Here is a 9,991-nt window from a genome sequence, read left to right on the forward strand (position 1 = left end):
TGGAGAAACTGGAACCCTTATTCATTGTTGGTTGAAGTATAAAATGGTGCAACCACTGTGGAAAAAGGTGTGGCACTTTCTCAAAAAGTTGCAAATAGAGATACCATTTGACCTAGCAATTCCAATACCCAAAACAGACCATAACTGACATCCAAGCAGATATATGCACACCCATGTGGCTTTGTTCACAACAGTAAGGAGTTGGAAACAACCTAAGTGCCCATCAACAAACGAATGGCTAGAGAAGCTGTGGTATATTCACACAACGGAATACTACGCTGCATTGAAAAACAAGGAACTCATGCAATATTATTCAAAATGGGTGACTCTGGAGAACATTATGCTGCGTGAAAGATCTCAGTCACAAAAGGACAAATACTGCATGGTGCCACTGTTGTAGAATGGGACTGACCAAAAAAAAAAAAATGGGACTGACATCAGGGTTGGGGTAAGACTGAGAAAAACTGGATAAACTGTGTATACTGTACTGAAACAAATGAGGGAGAGAACAATTTAAAAGCAATATATGATAGGGTATTATGGTTATCACAAGAGTCCAGAATTAAGGTTGCATAGTGGAGTATATTCGGGGCAGTGGAGGGGGTGCTGGGGGATTGTACACCAATGAAAGAATTTTTCTTTTACTTTTCAAAGAGAGGAGCGAACTGGGGGCAGGGGGAGGACTGGGCAGGGAGAAAAGTGCAACAATGAATGAATGGAAATCCAAAATCTCTGTAAATGTTCATTAAGTTAATAAAATAAAATTTAAAAGAAGAAATGGTCTGTAAATGGAAAAAAGACTAAGTCAAAACAGCAATGATTATGAAAGGCATGTATATTTCACTGAACGCTATTACATAATTGAGCATTGTTCAGCAGAAACATGGGAGAAAAGATGTCACTTTTTTGGACAATGTTGAGAATTGTTAGCCATTGCTGGTATTTCTAGTTATCTCTGCCTAGGGGTTTTCTGCCATTTCTTTAGGAAAAGCCCCTTCCCATCATGCTGGTGTGCCACAGGATGCTGTCCAACTGACCCCCGTGCTTCCTAGGATGTCACTGGAAGGCATTCTTTAGCACATCTGTATCCATATATGCCACCAGACTGAGGTATTCTGGGCCAGATCTTTCTTCACACATTTTCAACGCATAGTCTTCAGGCTCAGGTTTCTCTTGTTTTATTTCAGGTGAATGTTCTTCAGCCCCACCTACTTATTTCTTCAATGATTTTAGGAGAGGAGGCTATAGGCCCAGTCATTTCTTCAATTCGTTTCTGAAAGAAGTATTCTACTTCAGTTGCCTCTAGGCGTCTTTTGTTAGCAAACTCTTCAGGCACAACTATAATCTGTAAGTCAGGGAAGGAGCCGTTACTTCATGGAGAATGTGGTGACAGTCAGCTTCTCCAAGGTTTTGGCCTGTTTCAGCAGGGTGGTTTTCAGGCACTTCTGATTCAGAGCACACTGCAAGCAAACATCCTTCCAAGTGACTCGTATCTTCAGAAGTCTGAAAAAGAAAAGGCTGCAAGCACAGCAGGCTCGTGGACTATATGAGGAGAGAGGCCTTTGGTTCTGACCACACCTTGGCAGGTTTCAGAAGGGGGATTTTCTGCCTCTGCTTCCTGGGATTCAGAACAATCTTCATCACGTACAATGTCGTCTTGACATCTTTTAGAAACCTCTTTCTCAGCCACAGTTTCATCTTCCAGGGCTCCAGGATGGCAGGTTTCAGTGGCACTCTCGGAGAGATTACGGTCTTGCTCTGTGAATTCCAAAGCTGTCACCATCTTTCTCGTTTTCGTAGGTGGCTTTCCCTTCGGTCCTCTAGCCTGTCACCTTTTTGACCTGTTCGATTCCTTTCTCCCACTCTTGGCCGCTTAACCTTTCTTGCGTTCAACAAGCCCTGATGAAGTCTGCTGTGTTTGGGTATCCCATCTTCTGAGTCGTTGATGGCTTTGCAAACACCATGGTACGATTTCTGGGTGAGGAGCAGCTGTCCGAGGGGCCCTCACTCTTGATCGGCCCTTTCTTAAATCCATCTTGCGGCAGTCCCTTGCTGCAGTCTAACCTGATATCCACTAGCAGCCTAGGAGCTCTTGCTTTCCAGTACTCTCATCCATGAGTCTCAGCCTGTAAATGTCTGAGTGCTCGCATCACAAAGCCAAGGATGATGCGTGTGATGACAGTGATGATTCTGGAGTGAGGGGGGGGGTGATGGTGGGGGTGATGGTGAGATAGATGCTGAGTTTCAGTGTTGAAAGTACAAGTTCAGGAATCAGCTTTAGGAGGAACTTGCCTTCTCTACCAGCTCTACAGAAAGGGCAAGCTTTTTAATTTTTTTTAACATGATCTTCTAGTTGAACATATATAAAATTCAGTTCTACATTATTAACTGATTTTAAAAATCCTCCTTAGAAAGAAAAATTCACTGGATTTATCAGTTTACACCTGAAACAAAAAACTACCAGATATCAATATGAAGGCCATCCTCCAAATTTAGAATACTAATGAACTCAATTCAATAAAACATTTTCATAAACATTCACATGATTGCTCACACTATACAGATTTTCATAGGTTCAAATAAATGCACGAAAGGTAGCTGATCCTTCAAATAAGATAGGCTTCCCAAACTTAAATCTCACTGACTATACTTTGAATGTCTCTGCCCTAGTTGGGATTTGGTCAATAAGTTTTCTTCACCATATACATATGATAAACAGAATGCACTGTTCACAGAAACTGAAAAATCTACCAGCTCTGTCATCTAGGATGTAGCTACAGAGACTACCGCCCCGAACAATTGCATTATACTGTGTATATACTGAGGAGTTCCGGTATTAAGTCTGTATGGAGTTGCACCCCTAGCCCAAAGGCCAACCCTCTCAAATTCACCAGCGGGAGAAAAGAGAGGCTATCTCCTCCTGCTCAATTTACAGTCTCCAAAAATCTGTGGGAAGGTCAGCTCTGAGTTAGTTTTGACTTGACAGCCATGAATGGAGTGAGTGGGTGTATATAAATTATCTTCTGAGGAAAAGTTGGTAAATAGGAGCAGTCCTTTTAAAAAAGCAAGCTTTATACAGGTATATTTCATCCTTTATTCATATTTTAGACTTCATATACTCTAATATCTCAGCTATTAAAATTATGTATAGTACTTAACCCAGCATAGAAGCAGTAAAACACAATTTCAGCTACAGGGTTTTAGTATCTGCACACGATGTCCCTATAGTTTGTGTACATAAAATATGGTGTACATATGACCAAACACTCACTCACTTGTTCAAGGTCACCTATTGGATTGAAGCTCAACATCAAGAAAACACAGATTCTCACCACTGGGCCAATTGGCTGCATCACAAAAGACAGAGAAGAGACTGAGGTTGTTAACAATTTCAGCTCACTTGGCTCCATAATCAACACTCTTAGGATCAGTAGCAAGGAAATCAAACTGATTTTTATATGTTGATCATGTATCCTGCTACTTTGCTGAACTGGTCAGCTATGTCCAATAGTTTTCTTGCTGTGTCTTTAGGGTTTTCTAGATATACTGTCATATCATCTGCATAGAGAGATATTTTCACCTCCTCTTTGCCAATCTGGATACCTCTTATTTCCTTCTCTTGTCTTACTGCTGTCAATAAGACTTCCAATACAATATTGAATAAGAGAGGTGAGAGTGGGCATCCTTGCCTAGTTCCTGTTCTTTAACCTCTCTCCATTGAGAACAATGTTGGCTCTCAAGTTTGCATAAATACTTTTTACTATGTTGAAGAAATTCCCCTCTAATCCTATTTTGTTGAGCGCTTTAATCAGGAAAGGGAGTTGGATTTTGTCAAAGGCATTTTCTGCCTCAATTGACAGGATCATGTGGTTCTGGTTCTTTGCTTTGCCAATGTGATGAATTATATTAATTCTTTTCCTTATGTTGAACCATCCTTGCATACCTGTTATGAATCCCACTTGGTCATGGTGAATTATTTCTTTGAATTCTGTTGGCCAGTATTTTATTCAGGAATTTTGCATCTATGTTCAAAAGAGATATTGACCTATAGTTTTCTATTTTGGTGGTGTCCTTTCCTGGGTTTGGTATCAAGGATATGTTTGCTTCATAGAAAGAACCTGGGAGAATTCCATCTTTCTCTATTTCCTGACATAGTTTATGTAGAATCGGTGACAGTTCTTCTCTGAATGTTTGATAAAATTCACTTGTAAAACCATCTGTTCCAGGGCTTTTTGTAGTTGGAAGTTGTTGTATTACCTTTTCAATTTCTTCTTTTGTAATGGGTCTATTTAGATGTTCAATTTCGGTTTGTGTTAGTTTAAGTAGCAAGGAAATCAAAAGATGAATTGCACTGGGAAAGTCTGCTGTCAGGGACCTCTCCAGAGTACTAAGGAACAGTGATGTCAGTCAGGAGACTAAGGTGCACCTGATCCAGGCCACAGTCATCACAATTACTTGCTATGCATGAGAGAGCTGGACAATGACTATGGATAATAGAATAATCATGTGGTGCTGGAGAAGAGAACATACCATGGACTGCCAAGAGAACAAACAGATTTTTGTCTTGGAGAGAGTGAAACCAGGCTGCTTCTTGGCAGCAAGGATTTTGAAGTTCCATGTCACATACTTGGGGCAGGTGGCCAGAAAGGACCAGTCCTTGCAGAAGGACATCATGATCAGAAGGATAGAGGGATAGCTCAGGAGATGAAGACACCATATGTGATGGATTGACACAGTAACTGGGGTAATCAGGGTAGATGTGTCAAGAGACAGTGAGATTGGCCCAGGACAGGGCACATTTCAGAGTTATTGTACATAAGCTATTATCTGAAAGATTATCTTGACTTTGTTTTCAAAAGTTTATTCTAATATATCTTTCATGTCTAAGGTTTTATGTTCTCTGAGTGTTTTTTTAAAACAGTTTCCCCCCACAGATTCGTATCTTCCTGAAAATACTGGTAATAGTTATTAATTTTCCCCCTTCTGTTTGCATGGGGTTTTATGAATTTTTTTTCTCTCAAAACTACTTGGCAATCCTTGGCTTTCTACTCATATTTAAGAACAGGGCACTAAAAAGACCACTCAAGAGAGGGGGATGCTTATCACTGTTACTCTTTTCTCTAGGGTGTTATTTGGGAGACTTAATTTGAGTATCTTATGTTCATTTTCCTTGGAGGTTCAATTTCTCTCAGAAAATACTTCTGATCTCCTGCCTAGAAGGTACGTGACTGACTGCCAACATTTTTGAGTCATATAAAGGCAGATGATTAGAAATCTCAAGTCCCATATATAATGCTTATCTTAATCCCAGCATTGTCTAGCTGGTGTCTTTGCTTCAGCTGTACATGGTATTGCCTAGTTAAATGATCCATTATCCTCTTTAAAGAATAAACCCCTGGTCTTCTGCCAGATGAAGGAGAGATGCTTGCTCAGCTGCCTAAAGTTGGAAGAGGACATGGGGGACTAAACTCTTAAACAGACTTTCAACCAATTCTTTCACTTGCCAATTCCTGCTCTTTTGCAAGGTTCTGCAATATGTATCAGGTTATTTCTTCCCTTGTCCAACTTCCAGTTTAGGATTCAGCTTTCATAAGCCTGTTAAGTCATTTAAAACTCTGCTAGCTGCCTATGAGCTTCAAAAATTTTCACTGGTGTCTCTTCCTTAAAATTACCTTTACTCATATTTATTGGAATCATGGGACAGAGGGAAGCTAAGTGTTTGCATTCAACCGTCCATTCTTAACAAATTATATGCAACACAAGCCCCACCAAAACCTGAAAGAGTTATGGAGAGTATGTATAAGATAAGATTGGCACAGGACAGAGCAGGGTATAGGGCTGTTGTACATAGGGCCACTATGAGTTGCAAGCAACTCAATGGCACTTAACAACAATAGGAGTGTATGTGTGTGTGTAGAATTGTGTCCCTCCTAAAACATGTGCCAACGTGGCTGAGCCATGATTCTTAGTGGTTTGGCAGTTATAAAATTATGTAATTTGATGATTATATATAATCGTCCCATATAATATGATCTGATATGACCAGCTGTGAGGGAACAAAGGTGGAATGAAATATCTTTACTCAGATCACAGCCTTAATCTATATAAGAGAAGTTTTCCTGTGATGTTACTTGCATCACTTTTTATTTTACAAGAGATAAAAGAAGAGAGAAGTGAGCAGAGAGTGAAAAACCTGACTATTACCAAAAAAGAAGAGCCAAGAGTAGAGTTTGTCCTCTACACCATGAGTCCCTGTGTTTAGAACCTCCTAAACCCAGAGGAAGACTGATGTCAAGGCATACAGAGAGCTCCAAAGAACACCAGGCCCAAAGATTCTCAAAGAAACAAAGATCATCCTCCTAAACTGTGTGCCAACTCAAAAAGAAAGCCTTCCTAGTGGCCAGAGTTCTGACTTCTGGTTTCCTAAACTGAAAGAATAATTCTTGCTTGTTAAAAGAAGGGTGCAACAATGAATGAATGGAATCCCAAAATCTCTGTAGATGTTCATTGAAATGAAAAATAAACAACCTAAATAAAAAAAACCCATCAATTTGTGATATTTTCAATTCTTTGATATGCATCTGAGGGTTCGACAGAAAATAAAGATGACAAAATTAATTGCTGCCTTTGAATAGTGGTGCTGAAGAAGAGTGTTAAATATCATGTGGACCACCAAGAGAACAAACAAATATGTTCTGGAGACGGGTAGGTCAGGATGCTCCTTGAAGTGAAGGATGGTGAAACTTTATCTCCTATACTTTTGAGCATGCTGTTAGGAGGAGCCAGTCATTGGAAAAGATCATACTTAGAAAAGTGGAGAGTCAGTGAAGGAAGGGAAGATCCTCAGTGAGATGGACTGGCAGTGTAATGATGGACTCAAGTGTGACAGGGAAGATGAGGATGCCACCAGATAGAGCAGGGTTCATACCCAGTGTTCATAGGATTTAGTATGCGTCATAGGGGACCCAATGACACCTAACAGTAAGTTACAAGGATGAACAAATCTGTCTTAAGGAAGTAAAGTCTGAATGTTCCTTGGAGACAAGGATGGTAAGATGCTTACATAGCTTCTGGATATGTTATCAGAAAAGACCAGTTCCTGAGAAGAACATCATGCTTGGTAGATTGATCAGTGAAAAAGATAATTGTGAGAGTGGTACAGGATTGGGCAACCTTTCTTTCTGTTGAACAAAGAATTACTATGAGTTGAACCCAGATTGCTGGCACCTAATAACAACAACCCTCTACTATAGAGTTGGTTCCAACTCATGGCAACCCGTCATTAGATTTCTGAGGCTATACATCTCTGGTGATTTGGTGGCAAGAAGCTGCGCTGCAATCCCAAAGGCATGTGGGTCAGGGCTACCTGTTCTGTGGAAGAAGGACAGGAAATCTCCTCTAGTGCAATTAACTGCCTCTGAAAATCCACTGGAGGGTCAGCTATGGGTTGGTTCTGACTCAATGGTGCCCAACAACAACATACATCTTTATGGGAAGAGACCACGTATCTTTCTCCCTTGGAAAACCTGATAGATTCAAAGAGGCAACCTTTTGCTTTTGGTTAGTAGCTCGACACATAGAAAATTTTCTGTTTTCGTTGCAGTCAATTATCATCTGTACAACCCTAAAGAAACCAGAACCACCACTCAAAATGATGTATGCCTATCCATGTTTATTGCTGCATTGTTCACAATAGCAAAGAGGTGAAAGCAAGCCAACTGCCCATCAACAAATGAATGCATAGAAAAACTGTGGTACATTCACACAATGGAATACTATACAGCACTGAAAAACAATGACCTTGCAGAACATTCCACAAGATGGTGGAGGCTGGAGGATATTAGGCTGAGTGAAATAATACAGTCACAAAAGGACAAATACTGCATAACACTGCTGCTATAAAGCAGGACTGACATGGGAGGTTAGGGGGAGAAAAGGAAAAGAGTGGAAAGACAATGAATATTAGAACAGATGAGGGGAGGAACTGTCCAAGAGGACTATATGACTACACATTATATGTATAGCAACAATACAGAATAAGAGGTGCACTGCAAATTAGACTGGGTGAGAGATAAGGGAAGGGGAGGGAGGAAACTGCAACAATGAATGATTTTTTAAATGAATGAATATTTAAAAAATAAACGTGAACTGGGAGGGGGGAAGGAAGGAGGCGCAGGGAAATGTGAATAAAAGAATGAATGAAAATCTAACTTTTCTTTAAACTTTCATTAAGATCACAATAAAACAAAATTATTAAAAATTATCATCTGTACATTATTACTCTCTTGAACTCATTTATAGAAGACTACATTTTTTTCTTATTAAGAAAAAGCTAAATTTCTGTTAAAGCATAAAGTGATTTATCTAGGCAGCTGCATTTGGCTAAAACTTCATGAAAGCTCTGTTATTTAATTTTATATCATAACTTGCTCATAAATGCTTAAGAATTGCTTATCACAATAGTTTCTTGTCCCCGTGAAGCAATTAGGCAATCAGTTTCAGGATTTCTGATGGGCAGAAATACTGCATTTCCTTTACATTGCTTAACAAAGACTTCATAATCCAAACTAAATTCCAACTTCTTTTAGTCAATGACTTGCTAAGAAGTTTCCTGACAAGTCACTTCTAAAATCCATGTTGGGTTTGTATCTGGAGTTGGAAGAGGAGCTGTAGATGGAAATCTTGCTCTAAAGAGATCTGGAAAAGTTTGGTCCTTTCCAGTTCCAAACCAGATCTCAACTAAGTAAGCAAGCTTTTTCAAAGTAAGAAATGAGTCAGAATAAATTTGCTAATAGCCTCAAATCTACTGTGAGCAAATAGTAGAAATCCTCAAAACAGGTTTTGATCAATACACTTTCCTGGGAAAGTAGGCCCAACTACAGATTCACAGACTCATCCTGAAAATGTCTGAATGAGGGAAAAACAGGGCAAATCAGATTGGAAATGGCCCTCTCATTCTCACAAAATGGGAGCAAGTCAAAATAGAAACTTTAAGCTTACTTAAGTTCTTAGAAATAAATAATTTGTGATGCTTTTGAATCCAACATTTTCAACTTTTGGCTTCAAAAGATAGGCTCTGTCAGATTCTATAATATGGCTTTAGAATTTGAAGTTCACTAACTGACTTTATATAAAATATACATAAACATTTGAGATGTGTTACAGCAGATAAGCTCATTATGGTCCTTATTTTAAGCTCCCCAAGAGGTGCATTAGGAAACTAGGACTCTTTCTTAGCTGTGCATATGTAGTAGGAATGGCTATAAGGCTAAATTTTTTATCCCTAGCCATTTGGGTCATAAATAATCAATTTGATATAGTGTATTCTCTTTCTTTTTTAAAAATTGTATTTATGTATCATATTGTTATTGCTAGCTGCTTTCAAGTCATCCTCCAACCCATGGAGACCCAACCTCTGTCCGTTCCTGCACCATTGCTGTGACTGGAGATGAAATGAACTTTTGTGATCCAGAAAGTTTTCAAGAGCTGAGTTTTGGTAGTTGATCTCCAGCCCTTTCTTCCTACTCTGTCTTGGTCTAAAAGTGCCACTGAAACCTGTTCAGCATCACAGCAAGAATGGCTTCACTAGTAGATAGGTGGAGGCTGTGCGTGATGTGCTCTGAGTGGGAACCAAACCCAGGTAGTCAGTATGGAAGGTGATAATTCAACCACTGAATCACTCACCATTTTATGTACCACAAACTTACTGCCATCAAGCGGATTCTAATCCATAGTGACTCTACAGGACAGAGTAGGACTGCTCCCCAGGTTAACAGAAGCGGACTGTCACATTTTTCTCCCATGGAGCAACCTAAATTTCTGTTTAACAATCAGCTTAGTGCCTAAACATTGCACCACTGTTGTTGTTGTTGTTGCTATGTGCCGTCGAGTCGCCTGTGACTCATAGCGACCCTATGTACAACAGCCCTAAACTCCACTCTGTCCTGTGCCAATCGCACTGTCTCTGACACTCCCATCCCAATTATCCCAG

General features: G+C 39.7%; 1 pseudogene; it reads right to left on the reverse strand.

Moving 5' to 3' along the window:
• Positions 1–1,367: 1,367 nt before the first annotated feature.
• Positions 1,368–9,991, reverse strand: part of LOC102849783 — a 15,639-nt pseudogene continuing 7,015 nt past the window's right edge.

This window comes from Elephantulus edwardii, unplaced genomic scaffold (genome assembly GCF_000299155.1).
Source record: "Elephantulus edwardii isolate Elephantulus edwardi_28Jun2011 unplaced genomic scaffold, EleEdw1.0 scaffold00115, whole genome shotgun sequence".
Lineage (NCBI taxonomy): Eukaryota > Metazoa > Chordata > Mammalia > Macroscelidea > Macroscelididae > Elephantulus > Elephantulus edwardii.